General features: G+C 50.2%; 1 protein-coding gene and 1 non-coding gene across 6 annotated transcripts in view; both read right to left on the bottom strand.

Moving 5' to 3' along the window:
• The window catches only part of LOC125455782 (transcription factor COE3-like), a 461569-nt gene that overhangs the window by 432277 nt on the left and 15920 nt on the right, over nucleotides 1–13372 (bottom strand). The window lies entirely within an intron of this gene.
• Nucleotides 12379–12516, bottom strand: LOC125460189 (small nucleolar RNA SNORA17). The gene has a single exon (XR_007249213.1). It is a non-coding gene; the product is annotated as a small nucleolar RNA SNORA17 (small nucleolar RNA).

Raw genomic sequence — 13372 nt, 5'->3', positions numbered from 1 at the left:
ACCTTTTCATGTCTTTTCTGAAAAATGCAACATTTTGAACTGAGCTGAATGACCTTGTTTTTTGGCATTCCTGGAAATATGCGCACTTCAGAGACATGGGGGAGAGACAGAGAGAGAGAAGTGATGGGTGAAAGAGTGTTACTAATTCAGACAGTTCTTTCAAAGAGATGGTATGAGTACAGTAGACTGCATGACCTCCTTCTGAGCTGCAAGATTTTATGATCCCATGTGGAAATGAACAATTATAAAGCAGGAGCAGCTCAGTGGCTCAGTGGTTAGCACTGCTAACTCACAATACTAGGGACCTGGGTTCAATTCCACCCTTGGGCAACTGCCAGTGTGGAGTTTGCATGTTTTCCCTCTGTCTGTGTGGATTTCCTCGCACAGTCTAAAGATAGATTAAGTGAGTTGGCCATGCTAAGTTGCCCCATGGTGTCCAGGGACATGTAGATTAGGTGGACTATAGGGGAATGGGTCTGGGTGGGATGCTCTGAGTGTTGGTGTTGACTTGTTGGGTCAAAGGACCTGCTTCCATTCTGCATGATCTTCTAAAACAGAGTAAGGTATTGTGCCTGAGATAATGGGAACTGCAGATGCGGGAGAATTCCAAGACAATAAAATGTGAGGCTGGATGAACACAGCAGGCCAAGCAGCATCTCAGGAGCACAAAAGCTGACGTTTCGGGCCGAGACCCTTCATCAGAGAGGGGGATGGGGAGAGGGAACGGGAATAAATAGGGAGAAAGGGGGAGGCGGACCGAAGATGGAGAGTAAAGAAGATAGGTGGAGAGAGTATAGGTGGGGAGGTAGGGAGGGGATAGGTCAGTCCAGGGAAGACGGACAGGTCAAGGAGGTGGGATGAGGTTAGTAGGTAGATGGGGGTGCGGCTTGGTGTGGGAGGAAGGGATGGGTGAGAGGAAGAACCGGTTAGGGAGGCAGAGACAGGTTGGACTGGTTTTGGGATGCAGTGGGTGGGGGGGAAGAGCTGGGCTGGTTGTGTGGTGCAGTGGGGGGAGGGGACAAACTGGGCTGGTTTAGGGATGCAGTAGGGGAAGGGGAGATTTTGAAACTGGTGAAGTCCACATTGATACCATTAGGCTGCAGGGTTCCCAGGTGGAATATGAGTTGCTGTTCCTGCAACCTTTGGGTGGCATCATTGTGGCAGTGCAGGAGGCCCATGATGGACATGTCATCTAGAGAATGGGAGGGGGAGTGGAAATGGTTTGCGACTGGGAGGTGCAGTTGTTTGTTGCGAACTGAGCGGAGGTGTTCTGCAAAGCGGTCTCCAAGCCTCCGCTTGGTTTCCCCAATGTAGAGGAAGCCACACCGGGTACAGTGGATGCAGTATACCACATTGGCAGATGTGCAGGTGAACCTCTGCTTAATGTGGAATGTCATCTTGGGGCCTGGGATAGGGGTGAGGGAGGAGGTGTGGGGGCAAGTGTAGCACTTCCTGCGGTTGCAGGGGAAGGTGCCGGGTGTGGTGGGGTTGGAGGGCAGTGTGGAGCGAACAAGGGAGTCACGGAGAGAGTGGTCTCTCCGGAAAGCAGACAGGGGTGGGGATGGAAAAATGTCTTGGGTGGTGGGGTCGGATTGTAAATGGCGAAAGTGTCGGAGGATGATGCGTTGTATCCGGAAGTTGGTAGGGTGGTGTGTGAGAACGAGGGGGATCCTCTTAGGGCGGTTGTGGCGGGGGCGGGGTGTGAGGGATGTGTTGCGGGAAATACGGGAGACGCGGTCAAGGGCGTTCTCGATCACTGTGGGGGGAAAGTTGCGGTCCTTGAAGAACTTGGACATCTGGGATGTGCGGGAGTGGAATGTCTTATCGTGGGAGCAGATGCGGCGGAGGCAGAGGAATTGAGAATAGGGGATGGAATTTTTGCAGGAGGGTGGGTGGGAGGAGGTGTATTCTAGGTAGCTGTGGGAGTCGGTGTGCTTGAAATGGACATCAGTTACAAGCTGGTTGCCTGAGATGGAGACTGAGAGGTCCAGGAAGGTGAGGGATGTGCTGGAGATGGCCCAGGTGAACTGAAGGTTGGGGTGGAAGGTGTTGGTGAAGTGGATGAACTGTTCGAGCTCCTCTGGGGAGCAAGAGGCGGCGCCGATACAGTCATCAATGTAATGGAGGAAGAGGTGGGGTTTGGGGCCTGTGTAGGTGCAGAAGAGGGACTGTTCCACGTAACCTACAAAGAGGCAGGCATAGCCGGAGCCCATGCGGGTGCCTATGGCCACCCCCTTAGTCTGTAGGAAGTGGGAGGAGTCAAAAGACAAGTTGTTGAGGGTGAGGACGAGTTCAGCTAGGCGGATGAGAGTGTCGGTGGAGGGAGACTGGTCGGGCCTGCGGGACAGAGAGAAGCGGAGGGCCTTGAGGCCATCTGCATGCGGAATGCAGGTGTATAGGGACTGGACGTCCATGGTGAATATGAGGTGTTGGGGGCCAGGGAATTGGAAGTCATGGAGGAGGTGGAGGGCGTGGGTGGTGTCACGGACATAGGTGGGGAGTTCCTGGACCAAAGGGGAGAAAATGGAGTCCAGGTAGGTGGAGATGAGTTCGGTGGGGCAGGAGCAGGCTAAGACGATGCGTCGACCAGGGCAGGCAGGTTTGTGGATTTTGGGGAGGAGATACTGGTATTCGTTGATGTGTGGTTGTAGGGGGACAAAGGTGAGCCCCTTACTAAGGACTGACCGTTCGTCCTCAGTCAGTGGGAGGTCTGGGGGGATGGTGAAGATGCGGCAGGGTTCAGTGTGGCTGTCTTCTCTGGGGTTGCTGGCTGTGGAACGGTTGGACATAGAGCAGTTTTTCCACCGTCTTCGCCTCCATGCCTACTTCTTCAACCGGGAACCTAACCTTCCTTCCACCGACCCCTTCACCCGCTTCCAACACAAGTCCTCCTCCTGGACACCACCCCCAGGCCTCCTACCCTCCCTCGAACTCTTCATCTCCAACTGCCGTCGAGACATTAACCGCCTCAACCTCTCCACCCCTCTCACCCACTCCAACCTCTCCCCCGCAGAACGGGCAGCCCTCCGCTCCCTTCGCTCCAACCCCAACCTCACTATCAAACCCGCAGACAAGGATGGCGCAGTGGTAGTATGGCGCACTGACCTCTACATCGCCGAGGCCAGACGCCAACTCTCCGACACCACCTCCTACCACCCCCTCGATCATGACCCCACACCCGAGCACCAAACCATCATCCCCAACACCATTCACGCCCTCATCACCTCAGGGGACCTCCCACCCACAGCCTCCAACCTCATCGTTCCCCAAGCCCGCACGGCCCATTTCTATCTCCTTCCCAAAATCCACAAACCTGCCTGCCCTGGTCGACCCATCGTCTCAGCCTGCTTCTGCCTCACCGAACTCATCTCCACCTATCTGGACTCCATTTTCTCCCCATGGTCCAGGAACTCTCCACCTACGTCCGTGACACCACCCACGCCCTCCACCTCCTCCAGGACTTCCAATTCCGTGGCCCCCAACACCTCATATTCACCATGGACGTCCAGTCCCTATACACCTGCATTCCGCATGCAGATGGCCTCAAGGCCCTCCGCTTCTTCCTGTCCTGCAGGCCCGACCAGTCTCCCTCCACCGACACACTCATCCGCCTAGCTGAACTCGTCCTCACCCTCAACAACTTGTCTTTTGATTCCTCCCACTTCCTACAGACTAAGGGGGTGGCCATGGGCACCCGCATGGGCCCCAGCTATGCCTGCCTCTTTGTAGGTTACGTGGAACAGTCCCTCTTCTGCACCTACACAGGCCCCAAACCCCACCTCTTCCTCCGGTACATTGATGGCTGTATCGGCGCCGCCTCTTGCTCCCCAGAGAAGCTCAAACAGTTCATCCACTTTACCAACACCTTCCACCCCAACCTTCAGTTCACTTGGGCCATCTCCAGCACATCCCTCACCTTCCTGGACCTCTCAGTCTCCATCTCAGGCAACCAGCTTGTAACTGATGTCCATTTCAAGCCCACCGACTCCCACCGCTACCTAGAATACACCTCCTCCCACCCACCCTCCTGCAAAAATTCCATCCCCTATTCCCAATTCCTCCACCTCCGCCGCATCTGCTCCCACGATAAGACATTCCACTCCAGCACATCCCAGATGTCCAAGTTCTTCAAGGACCGCAACTTTCCCCCCACAGTGATCGAGAACGCCCTTGACCGCGTCTCCCGTATTTCCTGCAACACATCCCTCACACCCCGCCCCCGCCACAACCGCCCTAAGAGGATCCCCCTCGTTCTCACACCCCACCCTACCAACCTCCGGATACAACGCATCATCCTCCGACACTTTCGTCATTTACAATCCGACCCCACCACCTAAGACATTTTTCGATCCCCACCCCTGTCGGCTTTCCGGAGAGACCACTCTCTCCGTGACTCCCTTGTTTGCTCCACACTGCCCTCCAACCCCACCACACCCGGCACCTTCCCCTGCAACCGCAGGAAATGCTACACTTGCCCCCACACCTCCTCCCTCACCCCCATCCCAGGCCCCAAGATGACATTCCACATTAAGCAGAGGTTCACCTGCACATCTGCCAATGTGGTATACTGCATCCACTGTACCCGGTGTGGCTTCCTCTACATTGGGGAAACCAAGCGGAGGCTTGGAGACCGCTTTGCAGAACACCTCCGCTCAGTTCGCAACAAAACAACTGCACCTCCCAGTCGCAAACCATTTCCACTCCCCCCTCCCATTCTTTAGATAACATGTCCATCATGGGCCTCCTGCACTGCCACAATGATGCCACCCGAAGGTTGCAGGAACAGCAGCTCATATTCCGCCTGGGAACCCTGCAGCCTAATGGTATCAATGTGGACTTCACCAGTTTCAAAATCTCCCCTTCCCCCACCGCATCCCTAAACCAGCCCAGTTTGTCCCCTCCCCCCACTGCACCACACAACCAGCCCAGCTCTTCCCCCCCACCCACTGCATCCCAAAACCAGTCCAACCTGTCTCTGCCTCCCTAACCGGTTCTTCCTCTCACCCATCCCTTCCTCCCACCCCAAGCCGCACCCCCATCTACCTACTAACCTTATCCCACCTCCTTGACCTGTCCGTCTTCCCTGGACTGACCTATCCCCTCCCTATCTCCCCACCTATACTCTCTCCACCTATCTTCTTTTCTCTCCATCTTCGGTCCGCCTCCCCCTCTCTCCCGATTTATTCCAGAACCCTCTCCCCATCCCCCTCTCTGATGAAGGGTCTCGGCCCGAAACGTCAGCATTTGTGCTCCTGAGATGCTGCTTGGCCTGCTGTGTTCGTCCAGCCTCACATTTTATTATCGAGGTATTGTACCTGTTTGGGAGAATGCAGAGGTGGGAGGGGGACATCATTGGCTGAGCCAGTGTTTATTGCCATCTCTCATTTCCCCCTAAAGCAGTTAAGCATCAAAATTATTGCCATGGTTTGGAGTCACAAGTAGGCCAGCAGTTTCCATAAGACCATAAGATATAGGAACAGAATTAGGCCATTCAGTCCATTGAGTCCGCTCCATTGTTTGATCATACCCGGACATGCTTTCCTTCCCTAAAGAGCATTATTGAACTAGATGGTATTTTTCTTTCCCCCATGACAATCATTTGATTCTTAATTCAAGATCCCTTTTACGACAAAATTTCAAAAGACCACCAGCTGTCATGGTGGGATTTAAACCTGGGTCTCTGGATTAATAATCGAGCTATGATACCATGATGACATTGAATCCAACATAGGGCTCCAGTTCGTGTGTGACCAGAAATACAAAGTACAAGGTCAGAGTCACTACGCACCATCTACTGGGGATTTGTGAGACCTAAACAAACTGAACCGGCACTGAGGTGACATCAAGTCGTGGTTTAAAGAGGGCAAACCCTATAGATGGGCCGAATGGCCTGCCATCTTTGGCAAAGAGCACTGACATTCTCCACCAGGCCACACTTTCGTGAGCAGCACAGAAGCGAGCAACTCAAGGGCAACGGCGGTAACACATTACAACAACAACTGCCTGCATTTCTGTCTCCTGCCGGCCATGACAAAGTGGATTTGGGGGGGGTGGGGCGGTGAGGGAACAAGCTGAAAACAGCAGAATGTAACACGAAGCGCAAAGGTCACGGGCGTTTCTCCTCGTCCACAGCTCAGTTGCTGCCGGGGTCGGGTTACTAAGTGCGAGAGTGGAAATTTATACAACTGTGTCATCTTCGAAGGAAGAGTTGGGCTCTGCAACAGTGGTGATGGAGAAATCTATTTTGACAGAGGGGATGAAAGGGGGAATACATCCTTCTGCATTTCTGCAATTTCCTGGGAGAACATGAAGAAAAAGGGGCAAGCAGCAGGAAAAGTACAGCCAAGAATTTTCAGGTTAAAGGCTGAAACCTCCCATTCCTAAAACAGTCCTGCGTTTTAATTTAAAGCCAGGCATCTCATCATACTGGAAGGACTGAAATGCTTGCGACTGAAATAAAGAGTAAAGCTCACCCAAATCTGGCTCAACTTTCAAAGAGCACCCCCTACTGTATCAGTCTGGTAATTCCTTTCCATTTACCACCAGAGGGGCCTGTGCAAGGCTTGAGAAACTGGCAATGATTATGGGATGGTTTTACACCCTGGGCTCCTGCCCACTCCCAGTTGGATTCAAAGTACCCAAATTCACCAATTGAACACAGCTATGCTTCGATGCCTGTCAGACCTGTTTGCAAAGGGAACATCCCCCCACCCAATGCTATTTTTAATGCATCTCTATGCTGCACCTCTGTCTACTGTGGTTACACGGCCTTAAGCATACTCTTTTTGTCATGCTCACGTTATGGGCATCACCAGCAAAGCCTTGTATTTATAACTCATCCTTAGCCACTTTGAGAAAGCGACACTAGGGCTTTCTTCAAAAAAACCGAAAGAACTGCGGATGCTGTAAATCAGGAGCCAAAACAAGTTGCTGGAAAAGCTCAGCAGGTCTGGAAGTATTCATGAAGAATAAACTAAGGAAGGGTCACCGGACCCGAAACGTTAACTCTGATTTTTCTTTCTTCACTGATGCTGAGCTTTTACGGCACCTTCTGTTTCTCTAGGCCTGAAACGTCAGCATTTGTGCTCCTTAGATGCTGCTTGGCCTGCTGGGTTCATCCAGCTTCACACTGTTATCTCTGTTTTTGTTGCTTTTGGGGAATTTCTTGATGAACTTGGCAATGCGCTCAGGGTCTTTCCTTGAAGGTAAAGAATTGTTCAGCCAAGATAATGAAGTGTGAAGCTGGATGAACACAGCAGGCCAAGCAGCATCTCAGGAGCACAAAAGCTGACGTTTCGGGCCTAGACCCTTCATCAGAGAGGGGGATGGGGAGACAGTTCTGGAATAAATAGGGAGAGAGGGGGAGGCGGACCGAAGATGGAGAGAAAAGAAGATAGGTGGAGAGGAGAGTATAGGTGGGGAGGTAGGGAGGGGATAGGTCAGTCCAGGGAGGACGGACAGGTCAAGGAGGCAGGATGTGGTTAGTAGGTAGGAAATGGAGGTGCGGCTTGGGGTGGGAGGAAGGAATGGGTGAGAGGAAGAACAGGTTAGGGAGGCAGAGACAGGCTGGGCTGGTTGTGTGATGCAGTGGGGAGAGGGGACAAACTGGGCTGGTTTTGGGATGCGGTGGGGGAAACGGAGATTTTGAAGCTGGTGAAGTCCGCATTGATACCATTAGGCTGCAGGGTTCCCAAGCGGAATATGAGTTGCTGTTCCTGCAACCTTCGGGTGGCATCATTGTGGCAGTGCAGGAGGCCCATGATGGACATGTCATGTAAAGAATGGGAGGGGGAGTTGAAATGGTTCGCGACTGGGAGGTGCAGTTGTTTATTGCGAACTGAGCGGAGGTGTTCTGCAAAGCGGCTCCGCTTGGTTTCCCCAATGTAGAGGAAGCCACACTGGGTACAATGGATACAGTATACCACATTGGCAGATGTGCAGGTGAACCTCTGCTTAATGTGGAATGTCATCTTGGGGCCTGGGATAGTGGTGAGGAAGGAGGTGTGGGGGCAAGTGTAGCACTTCCTGCGGTTGCAGGGGCAGGTGCCGGGTGTGGTGGAGTTGGAGGGCAGTGTGGAGCGAACAAGGGAGTCATGGAGAGAGTGGTCTCTCCGGAAAGCAGACGAGGGTGGGGATGGAAAAATGTCTCGGGTGGTGGGGTCGGATAGTAGATGGCGGAAGTGTCGGAAGATGATGCGTTGTATCCGGAGGTTGGTGGGGTGGTGTGTGAGAACGAGGGGGATCCTCTTAGGGCGGTTGTGGCGGGGGCTGGGTGTGAGGGATGTGTTGCGGGAAATACGGGAGACGCGGTCAAGGGCGTTATCGATCACTGTGGGGGGAAAGTTGCGGTCCTTAAAGAACTTGGACATCTGGGATGTGCGGGAGTGGGATGCCTCAGCCACTTCAGTGATGACAGGACTGTGGCAGAATGAAATAAGGGGTTAGGATTAATTTTCAAAACGCCAGCAGGGGCACACTGGACAAAAGGGACTCCCAGCACTCTACCATTCAATGAACCTTTGAAAGGCACTACTTAAATGCAAGATGTTTTCGCCTGTTTTCTCTCTTTCTTCTCCCTACTGTTTCCTCTTCATGCCATCTCCCAGAATGGACAATGGCCAGGCAGCAACACAGTAGTAATGTCAGCAGATCCAAAATCCAGAACCCCAGACTAATGACCTGGCAAGGAAAACACAGAATGCAGGAGAAACTCAGCAAGTCGGGTAGCATCCGCAAAGAGAGGAACAGGGTATCAAGATCAAGGCATCTCTGCTTCAGAACTAAAGACATGAGTTCAAATCCCATTGTGGCATTTCAAATCAACCACAAATTTGCAATTGAAAGCTAATGAGGATAATGAAACTACCTTTGACTGTGATTGAAAGAAAAACCCGCCTGGTTCACTAGGGCGGTTTTGGGGGTGGGAATCTGCCACCCTTACCCGGTCTGGCCCATGTGACTCCAGACCCACAGCAATGCGGTCGACTCTTAACTGCATTGGCTGAGCAAGGCACTCAATTCGAGGGCAATTAGGGAGGGGCAGCAAACACAGGCCTTGCCAGCAATGCCCACATCCCACGAAAGAACGAAGAAATGAAAAGCAGAAAGCATTTGTCGTGTAACAGCACAGCAAGAGAGCAGGCGCCTGCGTTGACTTTGGATGCGTGAATAGGAAAGAAAGGAAAAGAAAAAGACAGAAAAACAAAGAGGAGGGGATGGAAGCAGTGAACTGATAATAAAAATAGGCGAAGGGACACATAATGAGCAATGAATATATAATGCTGCAGATACACAAATCCACGGGTTTATAATGTATTCTTTAGCACTGGATTGAAGCTATTAGGGCTGAACACAGGCAATGACACCCAGTTTATGAAGAAAAATGGTTTCTTCATTGCTAGAATCTGGCGTTGTGTGCAGTAGCAGGACACAGTATCTATCTACATAATAAACTGTCAGGGAAAGGTCGTTGGTCTCGTTGGTCTCTGCTCCCTGTGCATCTCTCTATCTCGCAGATACCGCATGCAGACAGATGCACAGCCAGAAAGAGGTACGTAGCCACTATAATCCTTCATCTTTACCTTTCTACGCACCCTCCAGCCTACTCGAACTGATTCACAACAGCGCAGCCCCAACGCCATTGTTGCTAGAATCAGGATGCCCTTCACCTTTCCCCGCCTCCTCCTCCCAGGTGGCTACACCTCAGTTGAGGTACAGCATGCTAGTCGGTTGTGGTAGGCATCACATCCAGTTTGCCTGAAGTGGTGTGGGCGAAGCAAGCTTTTTCACTTTACCTAGGTGTGCGTGGCAATAATAAATCAAATCAAATCATTAAAAATAAGTTAGCAAGTACTCAGCTCTTCCTGTCCTTTGTTTTCTATGTCTATAAACAGGAGCCCCTCAACCCAACATTCAAAACATTCACCAATACCTCATAGTCTGTCTTATAAATCCCAGCCTCAGCTAAACTTTCTAATAGCCCAACAGGACTTTGGTCTGTACATAAAAATCTGTCTCAAGCTCAGCCCGAACATTTGTCCTCTCATCTAATCTACCAGAGGAAACCCTCAAAAAGCGAAGAGCAGACTATGCAGCCAATCGTGTCTGGACTGCTCCTTTGAAAGAGCTTTAAAAGAGATGTCATTTTATAAACCTCTACCAGCTCCCAGCTCATCTTTACCTATCTCACAGATCAGCTTTCCTGTTGTCCTCTGTACAGTTCTTCATGATGCCAAGGTTGGCATGGTGGCTCAGTGGTTAGCCCTGCTGCCTCAGAGTGCCAGGGACCCCAGTTCAGTTCCACCCTTGGGTGACTGTCTGTGCGGAGTTTTCTCCCACAGTCCAAAGGTGTGCAGGTTCGGTGAATTGGCAACAGTAAATAGCCCTGGAGGATTGAGGGATGTGTAGGCTGCATGCATTAGTTGTGTTTATGGGGGGTTAGGGTGGGGGGTGGGGCTGAGTTTGGGTGGGATGCTCTTCAGAGGGTCAGCACTTGATGCCCTTTGGCCTCTTCCAACACTACAGGGATTCAATGATATTGTCCAGTCCTTGCTCTGTACCAAACAAAACATGATAAAATAAGGTCACTCAACTGCATCAGCTTCACAGAACTACAGTGTTGTTAGAACACAGAAGGAGGCCATACAGCTCGTCATGTTTCCACAGTGAACGTTCGTCTAGTGCTGTGACCCTGCACATTATTCTTGTTCAAATAACAATCCAATTCATTTTTGAATGTCTCAACTGAACCTGCCTTTCCCCACACTCTCAGGCAACACCTTAAGTCCTTGCTGCAAGAAAAGCATTTTTCCTCATGAAGGGTCCAGACCCGAAACATCAACTTTCCTGAACCTCTGATGCTGCCTGGCCTGCTGTGTTCCTCCAGCCTCCACACTGTGTTTCCTCATGTCACTATTACTTCTTTTGTCTGCTGTTAGAGAAGGTGATTGCCCATTGGTATTAACTCAGCTAAAGTTCTGGGGAACTGGTTTCAAATCTTGCCACAACAAATGGTGGAATTTGAATTCAGTTTTTAAAAATCTGGCATTAAGAATCCACTGGTGACTATGAAACCACCACAGATTAGCGGAAAACCAATCCAGTTCACTAACGTCCTTGAGGGAAGGAAACTGCCATCCTTACCTGGTCTGGCCTACATGCGACTCTAGACCCACAGCAACATGTTGACTCTCAGCTGCCTCTGAAATGGCCAAGCAAGCCATGCAGTTCAAGGGCAGCTAGCAGCTGGCAAGAAATGCTGGCCAGCCAGTGACACCCACATCTCACAGGGGAATTAAAAAGATTTTGCATTAAATCTGTGAAATCTTTCTCTCAATCCTTTTACTGACCCCATCCAGAAACCCCAGCCCCACTCATGTTCTTTGAACACCTCTTGTTGAATCTCCTCTCAATCGCCACTCATCTGAGGAACACAGTCGCACTCGATCCAACCTTCCTACAAACTGAAGGAATCATTCTCGTGAGCTTTCTCTGAAGTTCTCTCCAGTGCTCTACATCGTCCCAAAAGTACAGCTCCAACTGAGGATGAAACCATGCTCTACACAAGGCCCCAAGCCATTTCGTCCATGCTTTATGGGATAGAATTTCACAATGAAGCACGAGGACTCTGTCTGATGGATGATGAAAAGTGTAATCAAAGAAGTAAGTTTTATTAATTTGAAAACGTAAGTTTAATTCATCAAACCGGCCGGTTTAATTAACCAAAGGAGTAGATTTTATTAATCGAAGAGGTTTTAAGGGAAGTGATTAGGGAGGAGGGGATAGAGAGGACTAGGGATAGAATTCCAGTGCTTAGTGCCTGGAAAAAGTGAAAACATGATTGGTCTCACTTCCTTAGGGAGTTGGTGAGAACAGCATGCTGAGTTTGAATGGCCAGCAATGATCAAACTGAATGGCGGAACAAGCTTGAAGGGTCGAATGGCCTACTCCTTCTACGATTCACCACAGCACCCTCCCTTCATCTGCCCAAGACATTTCTGATATTTCCTCCCTTGAATGTAAGAACATTTATGTGACACCTGAAGCCTCCTCAGGATAGCCCAAAGCATTCTGTGGCTGTTTAAGTACTTGAGTGTTGTTACAAAAAAGTTGACAAGTTGCTGAAGCTTTTCATTCCTGTGTACAAAAGGAATTACGCAAGATGTCACATTTCAAAGGGAACACCAATTCACACTGCTTGATCTGAGAAAATGGTGATCAACTCTGATGAGTTGAGGCAATTATGTATTTATGAAATCCAGTCACTCCAAGTGTGAGACAAGACAAAAACCGAAATAACTGCGGATGCTGTAAATCTGGAATAAAAACAAAAGCTGCTGGAAAAGCTCAGCAGGTTTGACAGCATCGATGGAGAAAAAAAATCTTAGTTAACATTTTGGGTCTGATGACCCTTTGTCAGAACACAGACCCAAAACATTAACTCTGATTTTTTCACCATATATGCTGCCAGACCTGCTGAGCTTTTCCAGCAACTTATGTTTTAGTTCAAGGGACAAGACAAGCTCACTGTTGGGGAGATGATGGCCTGGTGGTATTAACACTAGACTGTTAATCCAGAGACCAAATAACATTCTGGGGACTATCAATAGCTATCTGGAATTAAGAGTCTAATGATGACTATAAATCTCATGGTCAATTGTTGGGGAAAAACCCATCTGGTTCACTGATGTTCTTTAGGGAAGGGCACTTCCATCCTTACCTGGTCTGGCCTACATGACTCCAGACCCACAGCAATGTGATTGACTCTTAACTGCCCCCTGGGCAGTTAGGGATGGGAAATAAATGCTGCCTGGCCAGCGATGCCCTCATCTCGTGAATGAATAAAGGAAAAAAAATAGAAAGGTGCCACAATCGTTGAAAGTGGAACTTTGATCTGATCATAGTGCAAAAGGAAGACTTTTTTTTATTCATTCATGGGATGAGGATGTCGCTGGCTAGGCCAGCATTTATAACCCATCCCTAATTACCCAGAGGGCAGTTCAGAGTCAACCACATTGATGTGAGTCTGGAGTCATAGGTAGACCAGACCAGTTAGTTAAAGACAGCTGTTTCTTTTCCTAAAGGGCACTGATGAATCAGATGGGCTTTTCCAGGCACCCCATTAGATTGTCAATTTTATCTAATTAATAATTAGACTCTAAATCAGATTTTTTATGGAGTTCAAAGTCCACCATCTACCATGGTGAGATTTGAACCCATGTCCCCAGAACATTATCTGGGTCTCTGGATTCACAGTCCAGCGATAGTACCACGAGGCATTGACCTCCCCTTACCTTTGGGCCATCAGTTCTGTGCTAGGGACAGAACCAATGGCTTGGGGACAGGCTCTTTGCAGCTGCTTCAATTTAATTGG

The sequence above is a fragment of the Stegostoma tigrinum genome, chromosome 1 (genome assembly GCF_030684315.1).
Source record: "Stegostoma tigrinum isolate sSteTig4 chromosome 1, sSteTig4.hap1, whole genome shotgun sequence".
NCBI classification, from domain to species: Eukaryota; Metazoa; Chordata; class Chondrichthyes; order Orectolobiformes; family Stegostomatidae; genus Stegostoma; species Stegostoma tigrinum.
Note: the sequence above shows the minus strand (reverse complement) of the source record. Positions and strands in the feature narration are given on the sequence as shown.